This window comes from Cupressus sempervirens, chromosome 7, assembly GCF_028749045.1.
Source record: "Cupressus sempervirens isolate cs-2001-9-10 chromosome 7, ASM2874904v1, whole genome shotgun sequence".
NCBI lineage: Eukaryota > Viridiplantae > Streptophyta > Pinopsida > Cupressales > Cupressaceae > Cupressus > Cupressus sempervirens.
Window position 1 is genome coordinate 117342824 of NC_143124.1, and position 22093 is coordinate 117364916.

A 22093-nucleotide genomic window follows, 5' to 3' on the forward strand; every position below is an offset into this window, starting at 1 on the left:
GTTGAACACCGACGGAATAGGGTGAGGGTTGAATCCCACCGAAACAGCACAAGCCAAATGGGGAAGATCTTTTACTTCTGAAATGGTGAATTTACAGAGAACTCCAATTGGAATTCACAGTATAAAGAAATATAATCCAAAAGCATACCAACTACAACCTACAAGCCATGCTTAAATACTCGTCGGGAAACTTTCCGAGGGTGTACAAAGATAGCCAACGGCAATACAAACTATGGAAACGAAATAAAAATGGGTTCGAGATACATTAAATCAATCGGCCCGTTACAAAAGTTTGATTTATTATTTATCTTATAATGGGAACATTACAGTCCTCTCGTCCCAAAATTTTCTTGTCCTCAAGCAAATGCAAGCCCGGTTCTAAGAAACTTTCTGTCATCAACTCCTTCAGTTTCGAGCCAGGCACTACGTGGATCTTCCTGTCGAAGTAAATGATGTCATCAATAACCTTGTATTTTTCATCGTGTACATAACCATCCATCAACTCACATGCAAAAGTGTTCTTGGAATACTCGGCCAATAGGTGAGCCCGCCACTTATCCAGGGAATGCGGTGAGGTGTTGACTATCTTGTTTTTACTTGCAGCGTCTGGGGCCAAATCTTGTTTAAAAATTGCCTCCATCTTCTTGATTGTGACTTCCCTCGATCCTTTATTTGTCATTCCTCTTAGCAACACAATGAAAAGTCCATCCTTTTGAAACTTTGAGTGTACTGGTCAAGAGTTTCCAACCACTGGATGCCCAAAATGATATTAGTATCAACCAAATCTATGACAAAGAAATCATTTGCCAGGGTATAGTTTCCCATGGAAATTTGTAGCCATGGGATCACATGAGTGCAAGGTAACAAGGTTCCTCCTGCAATTTTAACCTCAAATCCTCCTTGCTCAACTATGTGCAGGCCTTTACTAGTGACCAAAAATGAATTGATGAAATTGAGTGTGGCGCCACTATCAATCATGATTGGGACTCCTTTTTCGTGATGTGTGCCGCGAACTCTGAAGATACCACCTCCAATCGGTGTAGTGAGGGTAGCAATGGAACCCCCTTTTTGTATCAGGGCATTTATTCTCTCCTGTTGGGTAATTTCTTCGCCAGTCGCTGCAGGTATTTGTTCTTCGTTGTCATCAGGCATCACCTCAATGTAATGAATCTTTCCCTTCCCGAGGCAGCGATGACCAAGACCCCATGGTTCTTTGCACGTGAAACAAAGCTTTTTCCTCTGGAGTTCTTGCCAAGAATCTTCATCAAATTGAGGTTTTTTCTAAATTGGTTCCTTGTCTTTGTCTTCTTGTGGGGATGGTGTTGGTGTAACTGTGTGAGTTTTGGAGGAAGATGCGGCCATGTTACGCACCTTCTTAATAGCTTCGTTGAGTGTACCCGGATTGAACCCTTTGATCTAGCCTCTCAAAGACTCTCTCAGCCCATCCATGAATAACACAATTCGACATCTTTCAGAGATGTCTGTGACTAATACGGATAGCCTTTAGAACTCAGTGACATAGTTGTCTATCGTGCTTGTTTGCTTTAGCTAAGCTAGATCTTTGAAGTTTAGCTCAGGATCCTTCCCATCGAAACGATCATTGAGTTAGTAAACTCAACATAAGAGGTCACTTGGTCGTGACTGAGAGTGACTAGTCTATGATGCCACTACTCATGCGTCACTCCTTCCAGATGAAGTGCTGCGAACTTGATTGCTTCCTCTTCAGGCATTGGATTGAGTTGGAAATAGGTATCTACTTTTGGGACCTAAGATTGTGCAGTAATGACTCCAAATCCATCAAATGGCGACAAGTTCACCTTTTCGATCTTTCTCATGAGATCATCATTAAAATAACCGCAATTTCCTCCATCAGAATATCTCATTCTTAGATCAACATAGTCTTTGTAAGATATATCTCCATCCATATTTGTGTTTCGCCAATCTTCTTGAAGTTTTTCTTGCATTTCCTCAAAAGTGGCCTCTCTTCCTTTATGTGGTGCTTTCGTCCTTGGAAGGAAGATGGGTATTGAGGGTTGACAGCGAGAGGGTTGAAAGTTTGTCCTTTCGGAAACAGAATCATTGCTATGCCCATTTTGTTCCTCTGTTGTCTTTCCCTCTACCAATTTTTGTAGAGTTTCTTGCATAAGTCTTTGGGTTTCGTTGATTTGCATTTGATTTCTGTTTAGCTCTTTAAAAGATTCATGAGTTTTGTCATAGGATCCTGATGATCTGCCATTCTATCAATAGGGTTATTTCGTCTTCTCCTCCGAGTATAAACTTGCATTCACTTCCACATGCAGGCAAGATCAAAAAGCTCTGATACCACTGTAATGTTCCGGTCTAGATATATACTGCCGAAATACAGTTGAAGAAGCTTGTATGACAGATTTGGCCAAGTTCTTGAGCCGTACGATGTGCAGGAGGGAGGTATGTGTTAAAAATCAATGCCGTCGGTGGAACATGCTGTCCATATGGACTTCTCATGGCCGTAAGGTGGGCAAGAAATGGTGGTTGTACGGGGCTAGTAGTGAGTTGTACGGGAGCAGTGTGATGATGTCCTATGGTGTGTGGAGGGTGGCCATACGGTGAGTAGGTAGTCGTGTGGAAGGGAGACAATGGTTGCCGTACAAAAAGGGTATGGAGGCCGTACGGAGATGTTACTGCAAGGTGATGGGGCTGTATGGGTATTTGGAAGCCATACAAACGAGGGTGCCAAGTAATGGCCGCATGGATGATGTTGCCAATGATTGCATTTGCCAGAGATACTTAATAACACTAGTACAAGTATGGAAGAACATTCACAAATTGATATAGATATAAGTATTTGCAAATAATGAGGGCACTCCAATTTGCCAGATACAAACTGAGTTGAACAATGACAGAATAGGGTGAGGGTTGAATCTCATTGAAACCGCACAAGCCAAATAGTGAAGATCTTTCATTTCCGAAATGGCGAATTTACAGAGAACTCCAATTGGAATTTGCAGTATAGAGAAATATAATCCAAAAACATACCAATTACAACCTACGAGCTGTGCTTAAATACCTGTCGGAAAACTTTCCGAGGGTGTACAAAGATAGTCGATGGCGACACAAATTACGGAAACAAAAATAAAAATGGGTCCGAGATAAATTAAATCAATCGGCCCATTACAAAAGTTTGATTTATTATTTATTTTATAATGGGAACATTACACATTCAACTGGAATCTTTGCATGTATAATCTTGACGATATGCACTTTTGAAAGGTCTGTATAATATAAACAAGGCCCAGTCTTGATGCGACCTGCAATCAGAAGAGGTATTCCAAACAATCATGATGCAAAGTCCTCATTGCCCTCTCCATCGTATGAACCTTAATCGCACCATTCCAAGCGGCTTCTATCATATTGTCTCATTAGTATTACTGTCTGTGAAACTTTTAGCAGGTCCATTCTCTTTGTATGGGTATCGGTTTTTGCTTTCTTCCTTGATTTCTTTGTCGTAGATGAGGTTGAATCGGGTATTTCAAGCATCCTTATCTGGATTATTTTCTTGACATGGATTATACGTATCTGTTTTTTTCCTTTAAAATTGCTAACCCCACATTTTCGCTGCCTCAAAACAACGAGACCATGATTGCCTTTTCTATTGAGTTCGATCATTGATACTTGATATCTTCATTAATCTTTCCTTGTATAGAAATGCTACAGGCTGTATATACACATCGAGATTCTAGTTTCTTTTCATATGATGTGCTTCAGTAATCGATTCAGTGCTCTAACTGCTAGAAAATCCATCTTCTGCTTGGACTTTAAAATATTTTGTTCTTCCCGGCTGAACTTCACCACCACAGTCGGATAGAACTTGAGGAAAAGTAGAAGACTTGATATCATAAGCCCTGTTCTTTCCATGCCATCTTTACAGTAAACAACTATATTCTCAGTATCTTCCTTCAGCCATGGATATGCACTTTGACAAAATGACACTATCAGTTGGATTGGAGGACAATTATGATCATCATAAGGGAAACAAGCAACCTTTCCCTCAAACAGTGAAGCATCATATAGCCTTCTGTGGTGAACTGCCTGAGTGTGTGAAGAATGAAATTATAGATCCTTTCTTTAATGTTGAATTGAAGGATAAAGTCAGGGACACTGCGCTTCATATAGAGACCTGTCCGGGTTCAAATCTGAGTGTTGCTTGCAAGTCAATTGGCCTCACAAGATCTGTTAGGAATTATGGTGATCTCAGAGTTACTCTAAGTGCTTTTTTAGGTAATGAAAAAATGTTCTATACTTGCTTACATCTTATTAAATGTAGAGGAGATGAGACCATTATGTATAATGACTGAAGCCAAGACTCCAAGGAAAAGACATGAATATAGAGATGGGATTCAAAAAGGGCTGATAATGATAACAGATTTTATGAATAAAATGTTGCCTTTTTCTCCAATGATAGCAAACTTCGGTTGCTAGGAGTGTGTTGGTAAGGATAATATTTTGTTAGAAGATGGAGAAGACTAATCATGATGGACAATTTGTTGTTTTTAACAGCTAGACTTTGGTGTTCCTGAAATACGAGAGGTATCAAGCAGTTTTTAACAGAGATCTGATATATCCATGTATAAGTGGAGGCCTTGATTTTTTGCAAAAATTAGGGCTCCGTTAGAACCGACAATCATAAGATAAAATATTAAGAGGCTCTCTCACCATACTGGAGCCTCTGAATGCTTTTTATCACCCAAATTATTAAGTAAATTTCGAAAGAGATCTAGTTTTATAATTTCGAAAGAGATCTAGTTTTATGGCAAAACCATGGACAGCCGAGTATGTAAACTAGTCAAGGGCTAAGGTTGAGCAATGTCTGTTTGAGGTACGGGTTGAATTTCCAAACTTCTCCACCGAACTGAACTTGCATGTAGCACCTCTTGGGTCTTACAACATTATTATATGCATTAACTGGCTCAGTGAGCATAAGGCCAAGGTTGATTGTCTTGCCAAAATTGTAGACTGTTTGGATGACCAAGGCAAACTTGTAAGCATTAAGGGTGTAGTACGTGAAATTAAACCAAGACAGATATCTGTCATGCAACTCAAGAAAAGTAGAAGAAAAGGTTGTGAGATTTTTGCAGTAAGGATTAAAGATTCAAGAAAACTTATGGATGCCTCGTATAGAGAAGACCACATCCTTGAAAAGAGAGAAATTAGAGAAAAACTAAAGAAATTCTTCGAGGAGTACCCATACCTAAAGAAATTCCAAGATGTGTTTTCCGAAGAACTCCCCGGACTACCTCCATCCAGAGTTTTTGATTTTACCATAGATTTAGTACCTGAAGTAGAACCAATTTCTTGAGCTCCTTATTGGATGATCACCACAAAGTTAATGGAATTACAATTGCAGTTGCAGGATATGTTAGACAACAAACTTATTCGACCCAGTGTTTCGCCATGAATAGCCCCAGTATTGTTCGTTAGGAAGGACGAAACTATGAGATTGTGTAGACTATAGGATGCTCAATAAAGTCACTATTAAGAACTGATACCCACTTCTAGAATTGACGACCTCTTTTATCAAATGAAAGGCGCTACAATATTTTCAAAGATTGACTTAAGGTCGGGATATCACCAGCTCTGCATCAAGGATGAAGACACTCACAAGACTGCATTCAGAACTAGATATGGGCATTATGAGTTCACGGTATTACCCTTCGGGTTAACCAACACTCCGACAACTTTCATGAATTTGATGAACAACATTTTTCAAGATTCTTTGGATAAGTTTGTATTGGTCTTCATAGATGATATCCTAATCTACTTGAAAAACGATAAAGAACATCAAGAGCATTTAGAAAAAGTCCTACAAAGGCTGAGAGAACATAAACTGTATGGGAAGTTGTCTAAGTGTGCTTTTTATCGAAAAGAAATCTAGTATTTAGGACATATTATTTCGGCTAAAGGAATACCCGTAAATCTTTCAAAAATCAAAGCAATTAGGGATTGGTCTATACCTAAGAATGTGATAGAAGTCAAAAGTTTCATGGGGTTGGCAGGATTTTATAAGAAGTTTGTCAGAAATTTCTCCAAAATAGCTTACTCGATCACTTCACTTCAGAGGAAGGGAAAGAAATTTATATGGACTGAAAATTGTCAGTCAGCTTTTGAGTATTTGAAAGAGAAGTTAACTACTACACCTATGCTAAGAGTACCCAACCCACCAAAAAAATTTGTAGTTATAACCGATGGATCAGGGGAAGGAGTAGGAGGTGTACTAATGTAGGAAGAGCAAGTGGTTGCATATGAGTCAAGCAAGTTAAAGAACCACGAGCAAAATTACGCTCCTCATGATCTGGAACTAGTAGCTATAGTACATGCCCTCCAAATGTGGAGGCACTATTTGATTGGGAAACCTTTCGAACTGCGATCCAATCACCATGGCCTAAAATATATCTTTACTCAACCCAACCTTAATGCCAGGTAGAGGAGATGGTTGGAATTTCTAGCATACTACGACTTTGACATTAATTATATTAAGGATAAGGAAAACAAGGTAGCAAATGCCTTAAGCAGGAGACATATTTCCACAATGGCGATTAGGTACTACAACATCTAGAGCATGATGAAGTTTATACAGAGATCAACCACGCTTTTATTAGAGACCCACAGGATCCTAGGTACTCAAAATTTAGAATAGAAGAAGATGGATTGTTAAGATATCATGATAGGATTTACATACCCAACAAACCTGAACTTCGAAGAATGATCTTAGAGGAATCCCACTTAGCTCCTTATTCAAGACACCCAAAGTGACTAAAATGTTGTCTGATATAAAACCACCATATTTTTGGAGAGGAATGAAAAGAGAGATAACAGGTATTGTGGTAGGATGCCTGGAATGCCAAAGAGTAAAAGCAGGACATCGTTACCTAGCTGGCCTCCTACACCCAAATGAAGTACCAAAGTGAAAATGACATAATTTCCATGGATTGTGTACAAGGATTACCTATGACACGAAACAAGCACAACACCATCCTAGTAGTGTGGATAGACTGACTAAGGTTGCTCACTTCATACCAAGAAACCTAACCGATGGAGCTTAAGAAATTGCTCACAAGTTCATGAAAGAGATTTTTAGGCTTCATGGAATTCCAGAGAAAATCATCTTAGATAGGGATGCTAGGATAACCTCCAGATTTTGGCAAACAGTATTTACAGAATTAGGAACTAAGTTAAATATTAGCTCAGCTTATCATCCCAAGACTGATGGTCAAACTGAAAGAGTAAAACCATGTTTTGGAGGATCTTTTAAGAGTTTATTGTATAGATCGGCAAAACCAGTGGGAAATGTATCTACCCTTGGTGGAATTTCATTATAATAATTCCTATCAATCAACCATTACGATGACCCCCTTTGAGGCCTTATATGGTCGCAAATGCAAAATCCTTGTAAGCCGGAATCGTGTTGAGGGCAAAATTATTGTCAGACCCAAAATTCTCAAAGAAATGGAAGAACATGTAATACAAATCTGTCAGAGAGATTGAAAGAAGCTAATGATAGACATAAAAGATATGCAGATGCTAAAAGGACACCAAGAGAATTCGTGGTAGGAGAAAAGGTGCTACTAAAGGTAAAACCCCAAAAGAGTACCATCAAGTTTGGTAAGAATGCCAAGTTAGCCCCAAGGTATGTGGGACCCTTTGAAGTGTTGGAAATCATGAACCCGGTAGCCTAGAGAATTGCATTACCTCCATCTCTTGCCAGGATGCATGATGTTTTTCATATGTCATATCTTAAGAAATATAGCACTCATCATGATCATATAATTGATTGGAACCTACTACAGGTGCGAGATCCAAAAGTAGTGGAAATAGAACCACTTAGAATACTCAAGGTATGTAAGCTACGCTTACGAAATTGAGATGTGACTCAGTGTAAGGTCTAGTGGGATCAGTATGCAAAGGATAATGCTATTTGGGAAGACTACAACGAGACTTTCCAAAAATACCCCAATCTTTTCTCCTAGGCTAGAGCCTGATCTTTTTCTTCAGTTCTTTTATAGCTGTAATGTTTTGAATAGATGTTACTTTTAAGTTTTATTTTTGGTATTCATCGGGGACGATGAAAACATAAGGGGAAGGGTATGTTACATCCCAAAATTTTGACCTATATTATAGCCGTTGAGATGATAAGTTAAAAGCTATTGTTTTTTAATTTCCTGTTCATGTGAAAAGAGTAGTTATATGTGACTGTTGTTTCATATGAAATTAATTGGTATCAATTATTATGTATAATCATTTATTGATGATAGTAGTAGCCGATCAAGGTGTTTTTTAGTGGTGAATATTCGTAATTTAGCAAATATTGGGATTTCTTAGTGTTGATTTTTGCGATTTTTGAGCCATTAAATGGTTGCCTAATCACCTAACTTTATCAGGGTTAGTGGATCATTACTCCTTTCAATCGCCTAGCATGGATTCACATTTGACTTCTTTGGTAGCATTATTCGCCTTTCACGCAACCATCCCAGTTATTATAACCAACGCCATGTTCGCCATCCCTCAATCCATTAGATTTGCATGTGTAGGGGTAGTTTGTCCAATGTATTTAATTTTATTTCCCTTCAGTCAGCCCATTTTGGAAATAATTTTCCATTTTGCATTGGATTTGTCAGCACATTTCACCTCCTGGAATTCAGAATCAAGTGATATAAATTCCATTTTGCCTCATTTTTTATCTATCCCTGATTAGTGATTAGCATCTTGATATAATAGATTTTGGGCGCGTCGCACAAGAGACCACAAGGAATGCTCCTTTATAAAAGCTATTACAATATCCTCACTACCAACACTAAGTGCAGATTTGTTCTTCTTTTAGTTGTTGAAAAATTTTAAATTTCATGATTTAGGTAGTGTCTCTCAATTCTTGGTTGTTTTAATCACACTTAATTTTAGAACAATAAAATTAATGTTTAATTTTGAAAAAAAACTATTATTCATTAATGTATATATTTTATGTCTAGTACAATGAAATAATTCATCCACAAAATTAGTATTTTACTAGAAAATAATTTTTATTCGCCAATGTATTTTTTTTAGTGGTTTTAAAAATAACACAATTCGTCCATATTTTGCACATTGTTCGAGAGACTGAATTATTCACCAATGGAGATTATTATTTTTCTTTTATAAATTGATATTTTTCGCCAAAAAAATTAATTATTTTGTTAGGTGTTTTACACCTTTTGCCAAGTTTTTACACCTTTCCCAAAAGTGGGGTTCCTTAAAGTATACCCTATAGCTGATACTTGTCATATGTTGATGAAGGTAGTTAGCCGTTACTTGTCATATGTTGATAATGGTAGTTAGCAGTTGCTTGTTTTTGAATGATGGTAATTAACTAATTTCTTTACTACTATCTATGTTATATGTTGATATGGATTTATCATGGGAATTTGTTATTATTGTGGAAAATGTTGCACGGGTGGTTGCAGGAGTAGACGAAGGGGAGAAGTATTGCTTAACGAGATTTGCGGAATGGGGCACTACCTTAGTTCATTTATCTGATCAATAGGTATGACCTGTAACTACCTTGGTAAGGACCTAGTGATTGCATAACAGGGTACATGCATTGGACATACATGAGCTATTGGACAATTAATAAAACATTAAATATTTTTAACATAATCAAAATACGTACCTTTAAATGGTTTATATTGGCATTCTCATCACTTCATTATATATATATATATATATATATAAAAGTATGGTGCCGCCATAGTATTAAATTATTCAAGCTCATTCTCTATTAACGTACGTAGATATAAATATGTGTATACTTTGAGAGGATATGAAGATAAAATAATCTCCCAAGTGTACACATATTTAGATATGCATATCCTAATAGGTATAACCTTGGACACAATAATCATATGATGTCACCATTCAAAAATAATATATATATGTGCAAAAAATAAAAATAAAAATAAAATAAAAAATTATATATATATATATATATAAAATTATAAATTATTCATTTGATTAGGAGACCTTCGAGTTCTTTTCCTCATAATTATAAGTCTCTATAAGAGACGAGGAGTACACTTGGCATCTTCTTTTAAAATCAGTGAACCCGAAGCCGGTTATCTTTTTATAATTGCTACCAAGAGCTGCGGCTTCCTTTAGAGCCTTCTATATTATTCCCGTCTGTTTTTATGCTCGAACATAAGTCTGAGAGAAAGCACTTGATTTTGTAGTTCTACTTACGTTCCCTCTTCCCTTTTTCTTTCCTTATTTCTTGCAACTGATATTGAAGAAGAATCCAAGCTACTGTTCCTGTCATTGAATGGTCTTCGAATTTGAAATCCGCAATTGAAAGTCAGACTTCGAGAGCCAGCCATTTGGAGTTAAGCAAAGATCCATTTCTTTCATTGATCAGGTTATGTGATCAGTTTTCCTAATATTATTTTGGTATATATACTGCATTCAAAAGTATAGATGCAAGAATAGTTTCAATGATTTTCAAATAATGATGCTTGGCCGTGATGTAAAATTAAGTCTATCGAATATCACATTTGATCAAGCGCACCAAGTTATCTCACCATGCTAAGTCTGTAATGTCCCCACTAGCAAAGACAATAATATCTGCAAAGCCAATGTTAGAATTTATACGATAATAAAATATATTTCACTATTCTACCCTCTATCTTAACCCAACCTTAAAGACATCTCCACATTAGGATCAATAACCCTTTTGAGGATCCTTGGATCCCCGACTACTTCTCCGTCTTCTATGAGGGTAGCCAAAACACTTAACGAAAAGTTTGGGTCAAATTGAAAATTGCCTACTGTCCGTCCGAACAAGTTTTTGCAAATACCAAGTGATACTTTAACTGAGCCTTGTGCAATACTTTCCAATATTGTACGACCTTTCTCTAGAAGGGGGGTGACACTTTTAGGGATTAGACGACACTCCTCAAAAGGACGTGCGATACTTTACAAGTATCATACAACACTTCTTCAAAGGGGGTGCGATACTGGAAAGTATCGCACGACATATCTCTAAGAGACGCGATACAATCAAGGATCCCACGACATATCACTATTGGGCGTGCGACACCTTATAGTATCACCCCATGCTGACACATGGTCGCCCAGGAATATATGAAAGAACTCTTAGGACAATTAAAGAGTAAAACAAAGTTCAAAACCTCCACATCGGGGAGTACCAAATCCACAATTCAGGGCGTAAACACTCGAACACAATACTAAAAGATGGAAAATGCATCTAACCATCTAACAAGCAGTGAAGGGAAATTACAGAAGGAAACATCGTAGTGTACTAAAACACCATCGCAATAAACTGAAACATCACAATGAACTGAACAACCAAACTAAGTACATGATTCCTCCCAACCATAATAGCATCATAAGACCATCGTGGGCCCTAGCCATCCCCTGCACGTAACATCCCAAACTACCGACTAGATTGTCGGTGCTTACTTACAGGACATCACTACTAAAACATGCTACAACATAAGCATAAGAAAATCTAATATGCTAAAAGTAAAGCATAAGATAATCTCACAAAAATAGATAACATCATCTATCATATGCTAATCATCATAATAAGGAAATGCGTCAATAACTAACATCATCTAAACATGATATACAAGCATTCTAATAAAAGCATAAATCACAAGAAAGCATACTCCAGAACTCAAAGTACCAAGTGAGAACATCCAATAATTGTTGCACTGGGATAGTAGATTGTCTCTATACACCGGTTCCCAGCAGTGGTATAGGTAGCTAGCCTCCCAACCACATGGAACCTGTGGGTCCACTCTCGCCATGCTGATGGAGATGATGATCCAACCACAAACACACATAAAGCACAATGTCCATGGCTAACACACATGCCAGACAATATGATGACTAAAACCAAGGACATAGACAATGCATAAACTACAGGTCCTGGTCAGACACTCAATGGGCTACTAAGTAGGGGCTGACATCATGGAGAGTCGCTTGACATTGACAAGCCCAAACTCGGATCGTGTGGATTCAACTCCCTCAACGGAAGTCTCAAACACAAAACATTTTTCATTATCTTAAGTTTTATTACCACCTAGTGTTTTATTTAGTTATCACTTAATTAAAGCTCCCTCTGTCAACCTATGGCACCATGATCGCCTGGCTGCGAGATAGAAGCCCCTTCCATATGCTACCCTACCCTACCCATGCTCATCCAATGATGAGTGCCCGTAGGCATGCATATTGCCAACCCAACCCCAATGATCATAACTTCCGAAAGTAGCACGGAAGATCGGGCCTCACAAGTCACCCGACAATTGTACTCCCATGTACTCGTGTTTCGTGCACCACCATCACGAAGATCATAACACAAGGACTGGATAAGAACACAATTCAGAAAGTCACTCAACCGAAAACAGACTTGGGAGGATGGATGCGGCATAGATCCAAATGCAACATAAAAGTGCAATAGTGGTCGGATTGACATCTAAACGGATCGTCCGGGTCTACGACAAACATCATGCCAAGAAAACCCAAGAAAATAGGGTGACACGCAAAACAAGGTAAAAATTCAAAAAACTGAAAAACTTCAAAATTAAAACCCATTTCGCCTTTGGGTAACAAAAACCCCAAAAATCTAATAATATTTGGGTTCGGACATCGTATGCAAAAATGGCCAGCATAACGGTGTGAAACCCCAAACCCCCATCTCGAAAATAGGGAAAATGTTCATACCTGACCAACCGGGTAGAACCAACAAACACAAACGAAGGGGAACACTAGTTCTTAGCTTCCTACCGAATTGCTACTAGAAATAAAAGCTGAAACAAGAAAATGGAAAAGGCCTACCTGACAGCAAAAGGGGCAGAAATTGAAATCAGCCTGATAAAATAAATAACGTGCCGATATTGCTGAAAGTGACGGCAAAGCAAGGTCTCCTTGAGCTGGATCCAACGACACTGACCTTGCAAAGATCCCATGCTCACAACTCTCGAAACGAGTAGAAAATCAATCCTTCAGAAAGAGGATATCAGAAAAGCTCTCCAATTTCTAAATTGTAAAATTGAAAAGTGAGAAAACAAATCCCTTTTTCAATACTTATTCACTTTTTGAGTGAATAGTCAATTAGGGAAAATAGCCAGTTAGATTAGCTAGACTCTGAATCGACTCAAACAAAAATACGTTATTCCTCGTAATTGGAATTCACCTAAGGCAAAGCTGCTAGAAATTAGATTCAATAAGATTTAAAACCCGAACACCCAAAATCACAGAAATAACAACTTTTGCAACAATGCGAACCTCTAAATGCACAGACATGCTCACTGGTCTAATCACATAATGCAGATGAGTTCAGATTTAATAATCACCAAAAGGTTTAATTTAAACAATTAAAATAAGGATACGTTGACCATATAGGGACGACATTGGTAAAATATGAATAGTTGAATCACTAACTCCATAGGTCACTACCGAGGATATAATTCTTGCACACTAAAACACATGATCAAGTGCAATTGCATATAATATCATAGCCGAAGCAATAATGCATTAAATACCTAATTAATCCATTTACATCACTCACGTTCGCATATAGCATACTGAAGCAAGAATGAAGTAAATCACCATAGCATAAAATCCATCTCATAACATAATCAGAAAATATGTCCAAATACCAGATAATCAGATATCCTCATAGACCTACTGGTCATCTCAAAATGGCATCAACATGCAAATATGATAAATTGAATAGCATAGCAGTAAAGCATCTATGGTATTGAAATCAAAGTATAACATTCGACCCTCAGGTCATGTCAAGGTACATATAATAAGAGTATCAAGTATCTCTCGAATCAAAATGAACAAGGTACAGATTGCAAACATGAGAGGCACTACACGAATCACGTGAGTTGCCGCAATTCTTGGAACTATGGGAACAATGAATCCAGATATGAACTTGCACAACAAAGAGGGGAAATTGTTAGGGAGGCAAGCCCATATTTAGGATTTAACCTTGAATTGAAATAAAGGAAATGAAATACTAGCATTTAGTAATGACTAAATCTAACAATGGACATGTATCATACCGATGTAGATGTAATTGTGCTTTGTATGTGATTGAGTTTGTTGATGTAATAGCCTTAACACAAAAGGGCTAAAAGGAAATCATGTAACACAAAACCTCATGTCGCAGATGCTTGTAATTCGCCTCAATGAAGGATTGACGAAGATGAAGAAGACTTGTATGATTGTATGTAGGTGGATCTCCTCCTTTGAAGGTTAGCTTCTTTGTCTCTAATGATGAAAGAAGCTAGATCTATACAAAGGAAATGCATGCTTGAGTGGATGGATGAATGCTTGCTTGAACCCCTTGAATGCTTGAGAGTGGATGCTCATGAAAATTGTGGAATTGTGGATCACATATGGAACTTGTAGATGATCATACGAAGTGAAAAGATCTCCTTTTATACTGATTTTGGGGATCAAATTCAAAAGGGCCGATTGCACAAGGTACGAAAAGCATTAATAGTTTGCATTAGGCCCAAGGACCAATTAAAATCTGCCTCTTGGTTAGAAGTCGACCTCAACCTCTACCCACCTCAACCTCTACCCAGGTATAGGTCGACGTTGACCCCTATTTAGATGTGTAAACTTCTAGGTAGAAATTCCTAGATCCAAGAAATATAAGGGGATCGGGGGAAATATGGTGAGATATATGGGAAAATTAGTTAGAAATGAATATGAGTTTTGTTTTTTGTGATTAGAGGAATTAATGAGAATCCATGTGTAGAAATTAATGCCAACTTAGAGTCTTGAGCAAGAGTTGGAAAAAGGAAAATGATCTTTCTTTGAATTATTAAATGCAATAGGAGGTCCTAATGTAAGAAACACACTAAGGAAGGCTAGAATGTTCTCGAAAATACCACAAGAGTAAGTGCTTACTTTTTAAGATGGTACAAGTAATAATATTATTAAGTTACCCCTAAGATTAAAATTCACTGGGCTTAAGTAATCTCGTTAATAATTTTAATCCTCAAAAAGGGCATGATAGTTCACCCTTCCCAAAAATTGCTTGATCACTTGCAATTGCAAAGTTCAAACTCAATGATGAATCATGCATACTGTAAAGTCGATAGAGTCTAGATCTTGTCAAATGACACATCTCATGCCAAAGAACTCCATGCAGACCTGGATTCTCAAGTGTCATTGTAACAATCTGATGAGTCAAATAATAATGTCCATGTAACCTGGAACCTATCTTTGACTTCGATCTAGCAATGGAGACAACCTACTCTCCATATGCATTTCGTGAATGTTATGATGGTTGATGATCTCTACCCAATATTTGGGAACTCCCTTGCACCTATAGAGTCTTTGATTCCATGAGTGTCAAGGGAAGAAACTTGGGCCAACACTTAAAACATCTTCCAACTCTACCAACAAGGATTGTATGCAACTTTGGAAACAATTTGGCCAACAAGTGGGTATGATGCACAATAGAAACCCCTAAAAAATTGTGATCATATGTTGGCGAGTCTCTCAAATAGTTTAAGACAAGAAATGTAATTCACTCTCAAGATGCTCCTTTTTGACTTGATGATGCATGAAAATACTTGCAAACTCCCACAAGATCAAGGGTTTCGATATGTACTCATCACTGTATCTTTTTGCAACAATCAGCTCTTTCTATGTAATGAAGAATCTGGAATATCAAAACCTTGACTTCTTTTACCCTTCAATGATATGGCAAGCTGTACCTCCTAAAAGTGGTAGAAATTAGACCACACATGGGCTGGAAACAAGTTACAAGAGGCACAAATCACTAGGAATCTCACCCAAATTAGAACTATAGTTGCTAATTTTTTGTTCCCTTTAGCTGAAACCTTATACAAACATCAACTAGCAATATAACTTCCATAAAATTTTCTAACTTGAGTTGTTCATGACTGATGGCAGGAGCTCATGATTTGAAATTAGCACAACCAGCAACATGACAACAGCAACATGACTACAGTATAGCAGATGCAATACAAAACTTATAAAAATAAAAAATGTGAGCAATGTAGAGGAAAACACCCCTGAACGAACAAAAATCTTTGTTAGCAATTACAAATTGAAAAAACTCTCCTTCCCATGATTGAAAAAACCTGCATATCCATTTGTAGGGCAACTTAAGTAAAATGGTGGCTGATAATGATGCTAATTTATTTAAACTAAACTTGGTAAACAAAACAACCCATCATAGAAACCTTCATGTGGCGAAACACCAGATTACATGTGGTCAAATACCCCAGAAAATGTCCAAACTTTATCATGCAGTAAAACTAGAAAACACTACGTGCGGAAAACAGCACATGCAAGCAACATGCAACTGACAGAGCACATGCAAGCAACATGTGACTCACAAAAAGCACATGCAAGAACATGCAATCCACATAACCCTGTGCCTCCTGTGAGGGAGTTAGACCCAGACCCACTTTGATACCATGTTATAAAACTAAACCTACTAAAGATGACCATTAGAAACATAAAATTATTATCTTAATAGATAACAGCAGCATTAATGATGACAGTGTGGCTCATAGCTGTCCTAGGTTGTTCCCTCCTTTGGGTGGTAGAAGATCAACAATTACTCTCCTCCTTCCTTGTGGGTAGATCTTTACAAAATAGCAAATTTTTGTCGCAAATAAAATCTCTTGCGTCTTCAAAACTCTTTTTCTATCATTAACCAGCTACATGTTTGACCAATCATGATTATTTTTCATTTGCTGGAGTGCGTATCATTGATATTGTCCTATTCTTTAGTACTTTTTAATGTGAGCACCACATGCTTCATTCTTAGTGAATGTATTTTAAAAGTGATTAGAACTCTACACATTATCAAGTAGTATTGGCCCATGGGTGGTTGGAATACTCTACAAAAGGTGCTTTTAATATATTAAATTCCGAAGAAGCTGTGGCAAATATACTCTGGAGCCGGTAGAAGCAAAAGTCCGTTATTTTCTACCTAACATTTTACCAAATCTTGTTGAATAATGCAAGACATGTCAGAATGTTACTGAAAATGTTGATTTCTTACATGTGAAAAATGTGTACCATTTAGTTTCTTCTAGAATGAAATGATCTGCACTGGAGTTAGCAAAAATAATTAATGTAAGTGAATATGACTTTGTTACATTTTTAATAGATTGAAATCTTTGACAATTGTTTATGTGTGTGTGAAAACTTAGAGACTTTAAAATGAAATCCCATTGAGTCATCAGTTTTCAGTATGCTAATGGTAGCTATGTTGTGTGTTCAGTAGAGATTGTTTGCTTTTCCTGTCAACTTTTTTGTCACAGGCAGTTTAGCATCATCCTTTTGTCATTTGTTTGTAAAATTCAGAAGAGGTTACAAATTTGTTTCTTAATTTCCTCAAAACCGTCTGAGTCTGTACAGGGTCTTCTGCAGGCGCTAGGAGACAAAGCAGGAAGCTTCCCCAATCATGGAATCCTCCTGTTGCTGTTTCACTGGCTATTAGTTTTATGAGAATTTAGTATGATTTTCTTTCTTTACTGAAATATATTTGTATTTGGATCTGCAGGTTTTAAATGAATCTAGAGATCTTCTGATGCACATTTTCATTTTCCATGGTTTATTTTTCTTGCAGTTGTACTTTTGAGGAGCTTGGGTAGCCATGATCATTGTTGCTAGCCAGAGGAGTAAAGCCATGAAAACTGCCATTTGTACATATATCCTGTCCAAATATCTCTCATCTCCAATCCATTCTTTGGATATTATAAAAAAGTTTGCTGACGTTTTACACATAAATTCTTATGATCAGAGCAGGGCTATATGTGCCAACCCGTCAGCATCATTGGGCAGTTGTCCCTTGACCTTAAATCATTCTAGCATAAATAAAATCGGCTTCTCTCCAGAATGAGAAAATTTTAACTGTGGATTCTCTCCTAATATATTGATATATTTTCACCCTTCATGGCAACATGTATCTTCTGCAAGGTCTCTTACAATTTTGAGGCAAGCTCGTAATCCAGCAGCATTGGCTGAGGAATTGGAGAGTGCCCTAGAGGATCACAGGATTGAAGATGCCTGGAAGGGCTATGAGCATTACAAACAATTAGAGGGTTTTCCAAGAAAGTCTCTTTTAAATAGGTTGATTAGTGTACTGAAATTCTGGAGATCTAGAATGGCTTGATAAAGCTTATTCTTTAGTCCTCACAGTTATTGAGGAGAAGAAGTGGGAACTACTAGACTGTGATTCTTTAATACTTTTATGTCAGAGCCTTGCAAGAGAAGGAAGGCCTATTCCAGCTTCCACTATTTTGAGAACAATGGTGGACATGCAGCAATATCCATCTGTGAATATGTGGAGTGCTGTGATAGCAGACATGTCTAAAACAGTGAATGGTGCGTATCTAGCATCAGAAGTAGTTATTGAAATGTGTTATTTCTTCAAAGATGGAAGGTTGGATCCACGGAAGAGAAAAAATGCTCCGTTACTTGCCATGAAACCAAACACTGCAGCTTTTAACATTGCTCTGAATGCTTCTCTGGCATTTGGGATGGCCAAAAAAGCTGAGAAGCTTTTAGAGCTGATGCCACGAGTAGTTGTGAAACCTGATGCTACTTCTTTCACTATAATGATTTATATTTATGAGAAAAATGGCCAGAGACATGAATTGATAAAACTAAAGAGCCATATTGATGAAACTCCTGGAATGCTTGATCATCAATATCAGAAGTTTTACAGTAGCTTGCTGATGTCCCACTTTAACTTTGGTGATCTTGATGCTGCCTCTGATGTTATACTGGGAATGTTAAAACGTGCAAAGGCAGCTCGGAGCTCTCTAGCTGCAGCCAAATCAGTATTGTCAGCTGTAGAGATGAATCCACATGGGTCTAGTACAGAGCTGAATAATGCGCCTCAGGTTCAAGATGATAAGCTACAAGAAAAAGCCTCCATTATGATTGACAAGGCTCCTAAACAGTCAGAAGGATCTTTAGAATCTAGAAAAATACAGAGTGATCTCATGTTCAGGGCCGGGGCTGAGAATTCGCTTATGCAATCCACAATAGAAGCTAGTTTTGGAGAGCTTGTTAGCCTAGAAAATCGTATACTTATTCCAAATGAGAAAGCCTACGCAAAACTTGTGAAAGGCTACTTGGAAGTGGACAAGGTTTCTGATTTGGCTGATTTTCTTATCAAAGTACATCGGGAGGAAGGCTCTGTTTCCACAGAAAATTCTCCTAGTGCTCAAGTGATTGATGCTTGTATTGCACTGGGTTGGATAGACAAGGCACATGATTCTTGATGACGTAACTGCAGCTGAGGTTCCAGTAGGAGCTGGAGTTTATTCTTCACTCCTGAAAGCTTACTGCAAAGCATGACAACCTACAGAGGCTGCTATACTTCTCAAGGAAGTTAGGAAGGCAGGACTTCAGCTTGATGCCAGCTGCTATGATGGTCTAATTGAGTTACGTGTGTCAGACAGGGACCTGCGTGGTGCGCTGGATCTCTTCACAGAGATGAAAGACGCTAAGATTGCATCATCAACAGATAACTACCAGCCCCTGACAGAATTTACAAATCAAAGTAAGCGAGATTTGAGGGTCTGTTTGCTGGAGGAAGTAAAAGATGATCTAGCAGATGCTGTTGGTGTGCGTGATTGGAATTCTGTCATAGACTTCTTCTCCAAGAAACAGCTAATGCATGATGCACAGAAGGCTTTAAAGAAGATGAAAAAGCTAGGCTATCAGCCTAATTCACAGACATTTTATTCTTTGGTACAAGGTTACTATACTGCAAGAGGCAAGTATGAAGAGATAATAATGCTGTGGGCGGATATGAAGAAGATGGCATCGAAAGTTTCAAATATTAGAGTAAAGCCCTTACGTTTTGATCAAGAACTTCTTGACAATATTTTAAATGTGTTTGTTAGAGGGGGCTTTTTTGAAAAAGCCCTCAAAGTGATTTCTATTATGGAGCGGGAGAATATGTTTATAGACAAAGTCAAATACAGACAGGTTTACTTGAAGTATCATATAAACCTTGCTACAAATACGAAAACTCGCAAAGTACAAACTGAAGTACAATTTACAAAAAGAGAACAGGTGGCGGCTTATAAAAGGTGGGCGGGCTTAGATTAGAATTCTTCATATATTGGTTGGAGAGTGTGAGGGGAAAGGCTTCCATGTTGAGACTCCACATGCACTACTCCTGTTACCTGTAGACTCTCTGCGTAGGTTATGCAAGGTTCTCAGATACTGTTGCCAGTTGAATCAAGGTGCTTGGTGAGAGGTGGGGGGTGTCATTGAAAGGAATAAAGGCATCCAACTTGTTATGACATTTGTGCAATGAAATGTGTGATCACTTTTTAATTACAGCCTTTCAAGAGTGACATTGAATGGACACACAAAAAAGAGTTGTAGCAAGTCCAATTGATTGTTGGATCATGAGTGCTCTAATCTCAACTATTATATAGGGCTTGCAATTTGCATTGTGAACATAATGGGATAAATACACATAATTGTAGAGTACAACTTCTATTATTACGTTCTGGAGCATGCGCAAGGATATTATTAACGAGTCTTATGCCTCGCCAACAGTGGAAACAATGTAACTGTAAAAATCCTAACTTGAATTATGATTTATTAATGGTTGAATGTACATGAACAAGAGTCAAAGCGACTACTCCTCTTCAATTCTGTCTATTAATGGACCTGTCCATTATGATGGCCAAGGATTTTTTGTTCGAGTAATCTATGTTGGCTAGTCAGATTCTTGAGAAAACACATTGACAAGAATATTGTGATAATGAGAAAATGGGTTCTAATTGGACTAGCTTTATTGGGACTGACAGTTGTTACTTCCAACAAAGGGTTTGATAAAATTATATTTTAGATTGAAGTGAGTGCAATTTGACAGTCACTCCAATCTGAATTTCGACAATCCTATGAAGACATCTATTCAGCTATCAGAAATCTGAATATCTTTGGTAATTGACTTTACCCTTGCAAATGCTATGTCTATTGAGTGCACTCGAGCTGGAGTAGTACTGGTGGGTGACCTCCTGGGAAGTTTCAGTGCTTCAACTCTGTGAACATCACCTAGATGCAATGAGTGCTGAGTGTTCCATTCATTCTTATGACAGATGGATTCACGTGAATTGCTACTCATCAAACATGGGTCAATGAGTTAGACTCGAAATAGTACACAATTCAATCTGATAGCAATATCATTATTTGAATGTCTTTATCTTGACTTTTAAGAAAATTAGAAGTTGCTGAAAAATATCTAAGTTTCAAGAATTATATATAAAATCTTTTATAATTAAAAATTATATATTAATATGAATTAAAAAAGTAATATCAAAATTTAAGTAAGTTTCTAAATTTATATTAAGAAATATTTTAAGGCAAATAATTCAAGAAATAATTATATTTTAATTTTGACACGTTTCAAAATTAATGCATAAATTTATAATATAAATATCATAAAATCATATATATATATAGATATATATGATGGCACATGCACTTAATGCAAATTAGTGTAAGTATTGAAACAATTTAAAAAATATTCAATAGCAATGATTCAATAAGTAAAAATTAGGCAAGAGCCCACAATAAAATAGTAAATTGTGAGTCTCTTTAATGAGTCTACTCAAACTTAATAAATAATAATAATTAATCCAAACACATAATATTTAAACTTGACTTCAACTTCTTACGAATAAAAAAAATGTTGAGGAAAAAAAAATTCTCAAGAGTGCTTGCATGTTTCAATTTCAAGGCTTGGAGTAAACATAAGTTGTGGAAGCACAAACTATATAAGTGCTGCATCCAAACTGTGGAAGTGCAAACCAGCATGTAGAATGCGACATTCCTAGGAGCTGAACGCCACACCTTTTATGAGCTTATTTTTTTGTTTTTTCATCAGACAAAGGTTTCTCAACCATATATTATGAAGGTAATGGAAGACTAGTTTGTTGTAACCCAATTATATGAGAATCTGCACATCTTTCAACAATGAAAATGTTCAAATAAATCATTGTAACTAATAATAATGTAAACTATGCAAGTACTC

The 22093-nt window shown here is 37.3% G+C and overlaps 1 pseudogene across 1 annotated transcript in view; it reads left to right on the forward strand.

Moving 5' to 3' along the window:
- The window catches only part of LOC149545787 (pentatricopeptide repeat-containing protein At1g03100, mitochondrial pseudogene), a 69013-nt pseudogene extending 47715 nt beyond the window's left edge, over positions 1-21298 (forward strand). Inside the window, exons 3-5 of the transcript XR_016353618.1 lie at positions 9471-9550; positions 17446-17542; positions 17657-21298. The product of XR_016353618.1 is annotated as a pentatricopeptide repeat-containing protein At1g03100, mitochondrial pseudogene (transcript). The remainder of the gene's footprint in view (positions 1-9470; positions 9551-17445; positions 17543-17656) is intronic.
- The last annotated feature ends 795 nt before the right edge of the window (positions 21299-22093 follow it).